We start from the raw sequence: 12,654 nt of genomic DNA, 5'->3' as shown, positions 1-12,654 counted from the left end.
GAAAGTATTGTCTTTTTGAAGATGGCGTTTGCAGGGCACTCCCACAAGATGTGTTTATTTGATGGATAGGCCCCGAACTGTTTACAAGTGGGGGAGCCTGGGTCCCTGTTAATACAATGCGTATACTGTGGTGTGAGTAATGTGTGTGTTTGTGCTTTTCGTATGATTGAGGCGTCCTCTCTCGAATGCGTGTAGGATGGTGTGTTGAGAATTGTTGATGCTTCCCTGCGAGACTTCAAAATATGTATCCTTTCTTTCCGCTGCATCTTCTGCTCTTTTATGGGGTTGTAAGTATCTTCAACAGGCCAAAGGATAGGAGGTCCCGGATTTTCTGCGCGGGTGAGCTGGTGTGCTCTTACATTTCCTCGCAATCCTTGATGGCCTGGAACCCATTGTATGCGGATGCGTAGAAGGGGGTGAGCATGCATGTACATGTGGAGCTTTGTGCGTATGTGGTAAGGAAGGTCATCATTTTGAATGTCTCTGCAAGCGCTTTGACTCTCTGTTCGGATTGTGATCGTGTCAGATGTGTGAGTCATTTCCGTTATGGCGAGCATTACTGCCAGCAATACCGCGTCGTGAGGCGTTGGGATTCCCAAGTAATTTTTCACAAGCGTCGAGTCATGGCCCACGACCGCTGCTTTGCTTATTTCGGCATTATGACTGGCATCTGTGTAGTACGTGCTTTTATCCTCTGTCCTCTGCATTACACTTATTCTTTTTGAGCGCCTATTTTGATTCTTTTCCGGGTGCATATTTTTTGGAATGGGATCTACGGTTATCCTTGGCAGATCACCCCATGGTGGTAGTTTCGGGGAAATTGGGCGTAAGTTAGCGGTTCCGTATCCCAATCTATTCAGTATTCGTCGACCCTGATTAGATGATTTAAGTCTCTGTATTTGTGCTTGATTGTGCATGTCTATTCTGTCTTCTAGTGAGTTAAAGAGGCCGGTTGCTTCAATTTTATGGTTAGGTGCAAACTTAGGAACTCCCAGGACAAATCTAGCACACTTTCTAATCATAATGTCTATCTTTTTGCGCTGAGTGCCGGTTATCTTAGCGTATGGTAGATAGTACATTATCCTAGAAAAGATCAAGGCTTCTATAACCTTACGAAGTTCATGTTCTTTCATTCCACCCCTTTGTCTAGTTATTCTACGCATCATTACAAGGATCTGTTCCAGTTGTACGGTCAGCTTCTGCACTCATGTTGATGCTTTACCATTGTCCTGTAGAAAAAAAAAACGAGGATTCTTATGGTATTCTTGCGGGGTAAGACTGCGTCTTTCATTCGAAGTTTGATTAAATTTTTATATTCTTCGGCTCGCTTGCTAACGTCTTCACTAATGACAATATATTCTGATTTCTGAGGGGAACATTCTAGCCCTAGTGTTTCGGCGTAGTCACGTATAGTATCTAGTCCACATTGAATAGTGTGTTCTTGCCATCCTGGTGATCCTCGACAGCACCAAATAGTTATATCATCGGCGTACAGATTGTGTTCTAGGTTTGGTATTTGTTCTAGTAATGCGGGTAGCTTCATCATCGCAATGTTAAATAAAGTCGGCGAGAGAATATAACCTTGGGGTGTTCTGCGCGTGATTGGATGGCTAGGTGACACATATTCATCAAGTTTCACTTTAACCGTCCTTTCCCTTAGGAAGTCCTTAACATAGTTGTATACTCTAGGCCCAGGTTTAGTCGCCTTGAGGTTTTCTAGAATTGCGCGGTGGGTGACACTATCAAAAGATCTTTGCATATCGACTCCTACGATTGTTCTTAGCTGAGCTGTACTTGGTAAATCGAACACCTGGTTTTTGATCCTCAGCATAGCGTCCTGAGTGCTAACATGTTTTCTGAAGCTTATCATTGTCTCGGGTTGATGCGCGAGCTCGCCACGCCAGCGAAAGCGCAGCCGACGTATATGCGGCGTTCATCGGCGTTCCCCAGCTGCAGCCGGCGTCGAGATGCGCCATGCTGCATTTCACGCCGACCTCGTCACCCAGAATGGACCGCATCCTCGTCTCGTCGACCAAGATATGATGATGGGTGATCCACCAACCCATCTTGCTCGACGAGACGTGGATGCGGTCCATTCTGGGTGACGAGGCCGGCGCGAAATGCAGCATGTCGCATCTCGACGCCGGCTGCAGCCGGGGCATGCCGACGAACGCCGGTTACGTCGGCCGCCCCTCGCGCTGTGGCGAGGGTAACCTGAATAAGGGTGGTAACCTCGCCGAGCGATGACGTCCCGTGTGCCGCCTAGCAACGCCTCGCACCAGATGTGGCATGTGGTTCATAGCCAACGTGAGGCGATTCACAGCTGGGCCGAGTTTTCTGCTAATGCTCCATGGCCTAACCAAAAGAGTAAACAGCTCCGTTGTTAAAACCCTGGGCCGATGCCGAAGATAGAGCAATACCGGGACAACCCTTGGCGGAGGTGAAGCAGGCTTCAAGCACTCCGCCAACTTTCAAAAATAAGTTTGATAGCTGGGGCACAAATACAAACCGCATCAGATATTAAGCTGATAATAACAGATAATACACTTTCACCCACGTCGGCCATCTCTTCGTTCGCAGCCTACACGTGTACGCCATCCTGCGTATTCAAACTAGTGCCCACCAATCTGAGTGTCTTCTGTCTCCTGACGTCATGCTCTACGTCCGCTCCTTTCCTCAGTTCTACCCTGTCTGTGAAATCGGTAGGCCGCGTGTTGTACGGTCTGAAGAAGGACCGTGTGCCTACCAAGAACGACGGCGTGAACAGAAAAGGGAATGGGCACGGCGGCTAAAGGATACCACCGACGATGAGCGGGAATGACCACGCCAAGCGTAAACGTGCTACCCGCCAGGACCGCGAGGCGGAAAGAAATGCGAAGCGTCGATGTGGCCCCGATCCCGCAAACTTGGAACGTTTCACTGGAGTAACGGTGAATCACCGCAGACACAGCTTCGCCGGTCATCCACCTTCACAGAGTAGAATGGCACTGAACTTTTTTTTGTGCGAGCTTATCGGTCAGCGGCCTTTACAACAAAGTGACCTGTATAACGAAGGACTGCGGAGGCTCCAAGCACTTGGTTAAAAAGGCGCTCGACTGTATTATACTTATTTGATATGACTGGCACGTAAACGTTACGCCCCACATAGCGTGAGCTAGAGCACTTGTGTGCGCGCTAGCTTCCATTCGGCCACCAGAATTAATGGCTTTCTTCTTTGGGGCAAGAGTGAGAACGTGTCTGTTTGTCCCATTCTCGCCTCATGGCAGATAACGCTTTGGGACGCTGTGTTAAACGTCAACACCACCTTCGGGATCGGCCCTGACTCCCAGTCCTTGTCTCTTCGTAGCAGAACGCTGTGAGGACGCTGCGAGATTTAGTACCGCCTTCGGCTTCGGCCCAGGTTGTACCGTTTCTTACTTGAGTGAAAAAAAAAAAACTGTTGGAATGTTGTCGACGTCATACCATCGTCGTCGTCATCGTCCCGCTTCTGTGGTCAACACAGGCTCGCGCACAACATAACTGCTTGTTTTACACAAGGCCGTTGGTCCATCTGGTAACTTTGGAAGAGACGTAAATGCAGCTGGGTAGCCAGCCACCTGCAGAGGCTTTGCCACAGTGCGTGGGTTCTGCAGAATTTTTTTTTTAATGTGATGCGTTGTTTCACTTATTCCAGACACTTTGCGGTAGGTAGGTAGGTAGATTTCTTTCTCGCCTCATTTCTGATTTCCTACAATGGAATCGAACTTATTCCTTCGAGCACAGCAGTCTTGTGCTCTAACAATTATGCCACGATCACCTTTATTTTATTTTATTTGTTACCTATTTAATAATACAGAACAAGGACGCTTTTAGGATCAAGCACACATCTTAGAAATAAAATAAACAAATATCATGTTTTAAAAACGTCAGTTATTGCTCGGCTTGCGGCACGAAGTTGAAATTTTTTCAACGTGGTCAATTCCTCGATGCACGGCTTCCATTCCGGTGTGCACCAAGGTATATTTTGCTCAACGAAGAAGTGGCTCTTGCGTGAAACCCCGTTTTCTACTGCTCTCATTTTATTAGTATTCTTGCGTGTTTTCGGAAGGAGCAGCTCCCAAGGCCTTCGGTGATGGAAATGGAATCAGCTAGGCGTCCGGACGAAACAGACGTCACCTGCGTCGAGCGCTCCGAATAAGCGCAACCACATCATGAACGACACAGGCAGCGAGGACACTATGCTGTACGACTCTGCTTCAGAAGATTTGTCGGATGACGGCGACTACTTGACAGTTGTAAGGCAAAAAGGAAACAGGAGAATCGTCACTGCTTTCTCTCTTCAACAAGGACGACGGCAAAGAACACTGACACGGACCATACCATCCTTTTCTTTCTCGAGACGCCGAACGACGACTTGAATCGGCTAAGCAGGCATGCTATATCTGTCAAACTAGAGGCTGTTGAACAGAGTGAGATTACGGATATGAGAATTAACACCCGTAAGAACATTCTCGCGGTCGATGTCAAGAACAGAGCAGCGCTGGATATCTTGAGTACAGTTAAAGTGCTGGGCACGATAAATGTTCGTAGCATAATACCACAGAACAGCGATGCTTCATCATGTGGGGTTTATGATGTCGATGAGGTAATCAATCTCTTTTTATCAGCGTTCAAAGCACTTGCGGATCTAGTTTCCTTTCCTTCCGCTCTGCCATGGTGGTGGTATATAAACAAACCAGAAAGACAAGTTACCGTTCTCCATTTTGAATTTCACTTCTGCCGTCGTAATGGGTGGCCTCGTGTAATCCGGACTCTCGAAGAGCAACACGCCTATGAAGAGCGCCGACGAGAAAGATGCAAGAGGGCAATTGGCGCTGGTGGGCCGCGAACACCAATTGTCCACCGATCAAGACAAATAATGACCACCTATGAATACAATAAATGTCTCTGCGTGCCTTTCCTCACAGTGACAACCGATCAAGACAATAAATTATTCGTACCTTTGTTCAAAATTATGTGTCATGTCTGTGTGGTGTGCTAAACAGCTTCGCTGGCCATCCACCTGCACAGTGTGGAATGGCTCATGATTCTTTTCGTCATGGTGCAGTTTCGCCAAGGTCACCGCCACGGACACTGCCAACATAGACACCTAAGGCCTTCTCCTTATAAGTCGCAGTTTCGCCCGAAAGTCAAAGTATCGATTGCGATAGCAAAGTAGTAGACAACTATACGTCTGCGAACTACGTACTACGAACAAAGGATAGTAGTTTTGTGGGCAGCTTAAACTTGTAAACATCCGCTTACTAAGCACGGTAATACGCGTGCACAGGTAAACATAAACACATATCGATCGATGACCGCGGAAACTCGCTGTCAAAACGCTGTAGTGAGGAGGCGCGGCCGCAGCAGCGAGCGAATTGACCTTCGTGCCGTCTCTCGCTTCAACGCAAACCAATCATCGAAATTAGAAAGCATCCGAACCTAACGGCACTAGTTGGCCTTTGTCCACATCGCAGATCGCTTAGAACATACGGCGCTCGCTCGGTCGCCGCCGGAGTGTGTGGTACTGGGAGTGTGTCCCGAGGGCCAACGCGTATGTGCTGCTCTTCAATGAACCTCTTTGACATCAACTTGGCTCACTGCAAGTATCACAAACAAAACATCACCCCTTCACTGTGACATTCACGTAATGCGATGTTTCTTGCAAATGAAGGTTGGCGTCACGCTCACTTTCTTTTTCTGGCTCTCCAAAAGCGCATTCCCGCCAAATATGACCTCCAAAATCACGTTTGTGCTCTTTAAGGGCATTGCAAGGGAGATATTGAGCTAAAAGGTTTTCGTTGCTACTGTAGCGGTTCATGAATACTGTTCTGATTTTCTCGTTAATAATACATTGACTAAGTATTTGTCAGAAGCCTACAAAGATTCCCAGAGGGACTGCAGTGGTTATGAGCAATAACATGTAGACTTCTGCGCGCATTATTTGGCTCCATTGGCAGTCGAAATCACTGCTCCTGGTTTACATAGAACACGGTATCCTGACATTGCAACAGTCCGCATGTTTCTCATGCCTACGCCAACTGCAGTCGACCGCCTCTACAATGAACTCTCTAGAGAGAGAGAGAGAGAGAGAAATAGAAGAGAGAAAAGGCAGAGAGGTTAACAAGACACACGTCCGGTTTGCTACCCTGCACGGGGGAAAGGGGGTATAGGGATGAAAAGAGAGAGAAAGGAAATAGCTAGAGCACAGTTTCGCGCACATTTGAAACTTCGCACGAAGTCTACAGACGGTCGCGAAGACCTGTCGACTTGAGGTAGTCCAACAGGGCTTTCGTGGCTTTCTGTGCCATCGACGCATATGGCCATGGTCCAAGGATCTTCATTTCGGAAAATGGTCGAGCGTCCAGCTGGTTCAATGCTGTCCGGAGAGCTTCACGCTCGACGTCGAACTGGGGACAGGGACATAAGACATGTTCAATTGTTTCTCTGGTTCCACAAGAGTCGCACATGGGTGTATCCCCCATTCCAATGCGAAACGAGTAGGCCTTTGTAAATGCCACCCCGAGCCAGAAGCGGCACAATACTGTCGCTTCAGAGCGGGAAATGTTTGATGGCACTTGAAGCCTCTAGAAGGAATGAACTATATTATAGCAAAGGCACGGCCGCTGTTTTTTTTGCAGCGGTCGTGGCAAAGGTATGTATGTATGTATGTATGTATGTATGTATGTATGTATGTATGTATGTATGTATGTATGTATGTATGTATGTATGTATGTATGTATGTATGTATGTATGTATGTATGTATCTATGTATGTATGTATGTATGTATGTATGTATGTATGTATGTATGTATGTATGTATGTATATGTATGTATGTGTGCATGTATGTGTGCATGCATGTATGCATGCATGCATGCATGATGTATGTATGTATGTATGTATGTATGTATGTATGTATGTATGTATGTATGTATGTATGTATGTATGTATGTATGTATGTATGTATGTATGTATGTATGTATGTATGTATGTATCGAGGTTTTACAGTGAAGGTCTATATGGCTAGTTTCCAGTGGATCGATGTCCGTAGACCAAAAATTAGCGGCAGCTTCACGCTAAGTGGTGCGAAGACTGGTGGCCCTTCCCTAGTTTTAAGTTTGCTTTCCTTTGCTTAACTTGGTTTGGCTTGGCTAGTTCTTAGCCAAACGTAGCCGGCCCCGAGTATCGGGATGATACTCGTGGTCGGCGCACGGTCTCCTAAAGGCCACTTTATAGTCCGACGAAGCGCTGACGCGCGCGCGCGAGAGAGAAATAACATTTATTAGCCCCGAAGGAACTAAAGCCCAAGTCCGGGCCTCCTGGTAAGCTCATGCCTCTTGGCCCAGAACCTTCTTGACGTGCTGCACCAGAAGCGGCCACCATAGTTTTTCAAACCTTCGTGGTGGCCACTCCTCCCAGCTGCCAGGACGCTGGTTGTGTGGTAATTTCGAAAGTATTGTCTTTTTGAAGATGGCGTTTGCAGGGCACTCCCACAAGATGTGTTTATTTGATGGATAGGCCCCGAACTGTTTACAAGTGGGGGAGCCTGGGTCCCTGTTAATACAATGCGTATACTGTGGTGTGAGTAATGTGTGTGTTTGTGCTTTTCGTATGATTGAGGCGTCCTCTCTCGAATGCGTGTAGGATGGTGTGTTGAGAATTGTTGATGCTTCCCTGCGAGACTTCAAAATATGTATCCTTTCTTTCCGCTGCATCTTCTGCTCTTTTATGGGGTTGTAAGTATCTTCAACAGGCCAAAGGATAGGAGGTCCCGGATTTTCTGCGCGGGTGAGCTGGTGTGCTCTTACATTTCCTCGCAATCCTTGATGGCCTGGAACCCATTGTATGCGGATGCGTAGAAGGGGGTGAGCATGCATGTACATGTGGAGCTTTGTGCGTATGTGGTAAGGAAGGTCATCATTTTGAATGTCTCTGCAAGCGCTTTGACTCTCTGTTCGGATTGTGATCGTGTCAGATGTGTGAGTCATTTCCGTTATGGCGAGCATTACTGCCAGCAATACCGCGTCGTGAGGCGTTGGGATTCCCAAGTAATTTTTCACAAGCGTCGAGTCATGGCCCACGACCGCTGCTTTGCTTATTTCGGCATTATGACTGGCATCTGTGTAGTACGTGCTTTTATCCTCTGTCCTCTGCATTACACTTATTCTTTTTGAGCGCCTATTTTGATTCTTTTCCGGGTGCATATTTTTTGGAATGGGATCTACGGTTATCCTTGGCAGATCACCCCATGGTGGTAGTTTCGGGGAAATTGGGCGTAAGTTAGCGGTTCCGTATCCCAATCTATTCAGTATTCGTCGACCCTGATTAGATGATTTAAGTCTCTGTATTTGTGCTTGATTGTGCATGTCTATTCTGTCTTCTAGTGAGTTAAAGAGGCCGGTTGCTTCAATTTTATGGTTAGGTGCAAACTTAGGAACTCCCAGGACAAATCTAGCACACTTTCTAATCATAATGTCTATCTTTTTGCGCTGAGTGCCGGTTATCTTAGCGTATGGTAGATAGTACATTATCCTAGAAAAGATCAAGGCTTCTATAACCTTACGAAGTTCATGTTCTTTCATTCCACCCCTTTGTCTAGTTATTCTACGCATCATTACAAGGATCTGTTCCAGTTGTACGGTCAGCTTCTGCACTCATGTTGATGCTTTACCATTGTCCTGTAGAAAAAAAAAACGAGGATTCTTATGGTATTCTTGCGGGGTAAGACTGCGTCTTTCATTCGAAGTTTGATTAAATTTTTATATTCTTCGGCTCGCTTGCTAACGTCTTCACTAATGACAATATATTCTGATTTCTGAGGGGAACATTCTAGCCCTAGTGTTTCGGCGTAGTCACGTATAGTATCTAGTCCACATTGAATAGTGTGTTCTTGCCATCCTGGTGATCCTCGACAGCACCAAATAGTTATATCATCGGCGTACAGATTGTGTTCTAGGTTTGGTATTTGTTCTAGTAATGCGGGTAGCTTCATCATCGCAATGTTAAATAAAGTCGGCGAGAGAATATAACCTTGGGGTGTTCTGCGCGTGATTGGATGGCTAGGTGACACATATTCATCAAGTTTCACTTTAACCGTCCTTTCCCTTAGGAAGTCCTTAACATAGTTGTATACTCTAGGCCCAGGTTTAGTCGCCTTGAGGTTTTCTAGAATTGCGCGGTGGGTGACACTATCAAAAGATCTTTGCATATCGACTCCTACGATTGTTCTTAGCTGAGCTGTACTTGGTAAATCGAACACCTGGTTTTTGATCCTCAGCATAGCGTCCTGAGTGCTAACATGTTTTCTGAAGCTTATCATTGTCTCGGGTTGATGCGCGAGCTCGCCACGCCAGCGAAAGCGCAGCCGACGTATATGCGGCGTTCATCGGCGTTCCCCAGCTGCAGCCGGCGTCGAGATGCGCCATGCTGCATTTCACGCCGACCTCGTCACCCAGAATGGACCGCATCCTCGTCTCGTCGACCAAGATATGATGATGGGTGATCCACCAACCCATCTTGCTCGACGAGACGTGGATGCGGTCCATTCTGGGTGACGAGGCCGGCGCGAAATGCAGCATGTCGCATCTCGACGCCGGCTGCAGCCGGGGCATGCCGACGAACGCCGGTTACGTCGGCCGCCCCTCGCGCTGTGGCGAGGGTAACCTGAAAGAGGGTGGTAACCTCGCCGAGCGATGACGTCCCGTGTGCCGCCTAGCAACGCCTCGCACCAGATGTGGCATGTGGTTCATAGCCAACGTGAGGCGATTCACAGCTGGGCCGAGTTTTCTGCTAATGCTCCATGGCCTAACCAAAAGAGTAAACAGCTCCGTTGTTAAAATCCTGGGCCGATGCCGAAGATAGAGCAATACCGGGACGACCCGTGGCGGAGGTGAAGCAGGCTTCAAGCACTCCGCCAACTTTCAAAAACAAGTTTAATAGCTTGGTTATAAATACAAACCGGATCACATACTAAGCTGATAATAACAGATAATAATTATTCACCCGCGTCGGCCATCTCTTTGTTCGCAGCCTACACGTGTATACGCCATCCTGCGTATTCAAACTAGTGCCTACCAGTTTGAGTGTCATCTGTCTCCTGACGTCATGCTCTACGTAGACTCCTTTCCTCAGTTCTGCCCTAACTGTGAAATGGGTAGGCCGCGTGTTGTACGGTCTGAAGAAGGACGGTGTGCCTACCAAGAACGACGGCGCGAACAGAAAAGGGAATGGGCGCGGCGGCGGAAGGAGACCACCAACGATGAGCGGGGATGACTACGCCGACGAAGCCGCCCAGTCTGCACATGGAAGTGGTCAATGTGTCTTTATTCAACTTTCGCGAACAGACGCTGCAGCTGGGCTGCGAATGATGTCCCGTGAATGTACTTTGCCCCTGTGGGACTCGAACGCTTTCACCATGTGTCGCCTGCGATCGTTGTTTCCGCATATACGGATGCATCTACCTCCTGGGTTACCACGACGCGAACAGACCATGCTGTACCGTCTGTGGCTAGGCGTTGCATTCACGAACTCATATGCCTTGCTTATTGGAATGGCCAACAGCCCCACGTGCGACATGTGCAGCAGCGATGAGACGCTCGCACCCATAATCTGTGTCTGCCCGCGCTATAGTGTCGAGAGACAAATGCTGTGCAGAATGCTGGACCAATTGGACAATCATCCACTATCAGAAGCTTTAGGTCAGTGCTCCGAAAGAACATCTGTGCTGAAGGGATTACTCGCCCTACTAACCCCCGTATTCAGAAATGCAACTTCGCTTCAAGTCCGTGCTTGACTTGAGTTAAGTGACGCCTATTGTGAACACGCCGAAGCAAACGCAATGAACGTCCAGGGCGTGTTCACAATAGGCGTCACTTAATTTAAGTCAAGCACGGACTTGAAGCGAAGTTGCATTTCTGAATACGGGGGTAAGATTCCTGAGGTCTACGGGCCCTCACGATAGACTGCAAGAATTAGCAGCCTCCGACCGCTCTACAGTGTACGCGGTTTGTTTGTGCTCGTCTATCTTTCTCTCTCCCTCCCCCTTCCATTCTCTCTCTCTCTTTTTATATCCCTACGCCTCCCCCCCCCCCCTGTGCAGGGTAGCCAACCGGAACTACCTCTGGTGTACCTCCCTGCCTTTCTATGCATTCGTTCTCTCTTTTCTCTCTCTTGCTCTTCGACGTTTATTTTGTGGTTTTCTCTTTATATTACTCCCGTGTTGGGTCAGTGTGAACGTCCAAGTGTTCCACGACGCTCTCACGTGATTCCACGTGAGCGCGTCCAAACAAAGCGCTGGCGTGGGCTTCGTACCCACTGCGCATGCGCCTTAAGCTGTGTCGTATCTTTCGCTTCGCATCTTTCTCTTCGCCATGATAAATAGAAAACTAATAGCTCACTCTTGCATTATGCTTGCAAAGTCAGCCACAGGTAGCCAATTGCCGCTTGTGGTTTTCCAAGTAGAATTGTAACCATTCTCTTACGGCATATTCAAGCGTCGTTTCGGAAAACTCCAGCAGAACTACTAAACATGTGGGAAAAGCAACTATAAGCTTTAGTTCCAGACAAAGCGAGCCTCACTGCTTATAATGAAGATTGTTTTTACTCTGCCATTAGACGCTCATCTTGGAAATACCTTAAATAAAGTCTTTGTCGACGTTCTTTCACTGTCCGAATGCACTGAACGACCTGGCGAAAGCTTCACGAAACAGTACTTGGGAGTCGCTTAAGCTTCGCCTTTAAGAGTAGAACGCGATGGTATTAATGGGTCGCTAAATGCTTCTCACGCTTCCCGACAGGTGCAGCTTATGTAATCGTAATCTATATCGGGAAACGCTTGCGGCGAGCGTTATGCACGAAGGAGAGATTCCTGGTTCTTTCTTTCTTTTTTTTTCTTTCCCCCGCACTGCCGGCGCCCCCGCTGCCGCGGAGGCGCGGAGGCGAGCGTCATCTGGTGGTGCTTCAAGGAATCGAGCGGTGCCGTGCACGCGGCGTGCGCCGTCGTGATTGGTAGAAACGCGGCGCGCGCCGCGCTGTAATTGGTACACATTTTTGGCTCATGGTCAACGTCGGTGAACCGCATAGCAGGGCCCTTAAAGCTGTCGCTTTAATAAATTGTTCGCATCCGGCCAGTACGCATAAAATCTGCTACTGTCCGTCGTCATGGATGTCGTCTCGCTATCGCGCGGATTGCTATCATGAGTGTCAGACACCCGTGAACGCTGCCTACATAAAGGAATTTTTTTAAATAATTAAACCCCAGTAATTAGAAATGCGTATTAAATTGAAGCCCATGCTTGACTTGATCTAAATGGCGCCTGGCGTGAACATAAATGACGCCTCGTGTGAACATGCCAGAGACGTTCATTACACTACCTTCGGCGCGTCCAGGCCGTCATTTAGATCAAGTCAACCATGGGCTTCAAGTTAAGACGCATTTCTTAATAAGGTAGCTCTGCCCCGTGGAAAACGCGTGGTCAGATGCAACTCGTCTGGAACCAAGAGCGATGCCCCGGCTTGCGTTCCGTTCGAGTGCGTACCGCTCGTGTGGTCTGGTCAAGCGTGCCGTCGCCTGCGCAATAATGACGTTATTTGCAGACGATATAGGACGATAAGGAAATAAGGTAAAGCGCTTATCA

General features: G+C 47.9%; 2 pseudogenes; both read right to left on the bottom strand.

Annotated features, from left to right (window-relative positions):
• Positions 1-2,386: 2,386 nt before the first annotated feature.
• Positions 2,387-2,566, bottom strand: LOC119447026 (U2 spliceosomal RNA; annotated as a pseudogene).
• Positions 2,567-9,854: 7,288 nt separating this feature from the next.
• LOC119446920 (U2 spliceosomal RNA) lies at positions 9,855-10,068 on the bottom strand (annotated as a pseudogene).
• Between the last annotated feature and the right edge of the window lie 2,586 nt (positions 10,069-12,654).

Source organism: Dermacentor silvarum, chromosome 3 (assembly GCF_013339745.2).
Source record: "Dermacentor silvarum isolate Dsil-2018 chromosome 3, BIME_Dsil_1.4, whole genome shotgun sequence".
Lineage (NCBI taxonomy): Eukaryota > Metazoa > Arthropoda > Arachnida > Ixodida > Ixodidae > Dermacentor > Dermacentor silvarum.
Note: the sequence above shows the minus strand (reverse complement) of the source record. Positions and strands in the feature narration are given on the sequence as shown.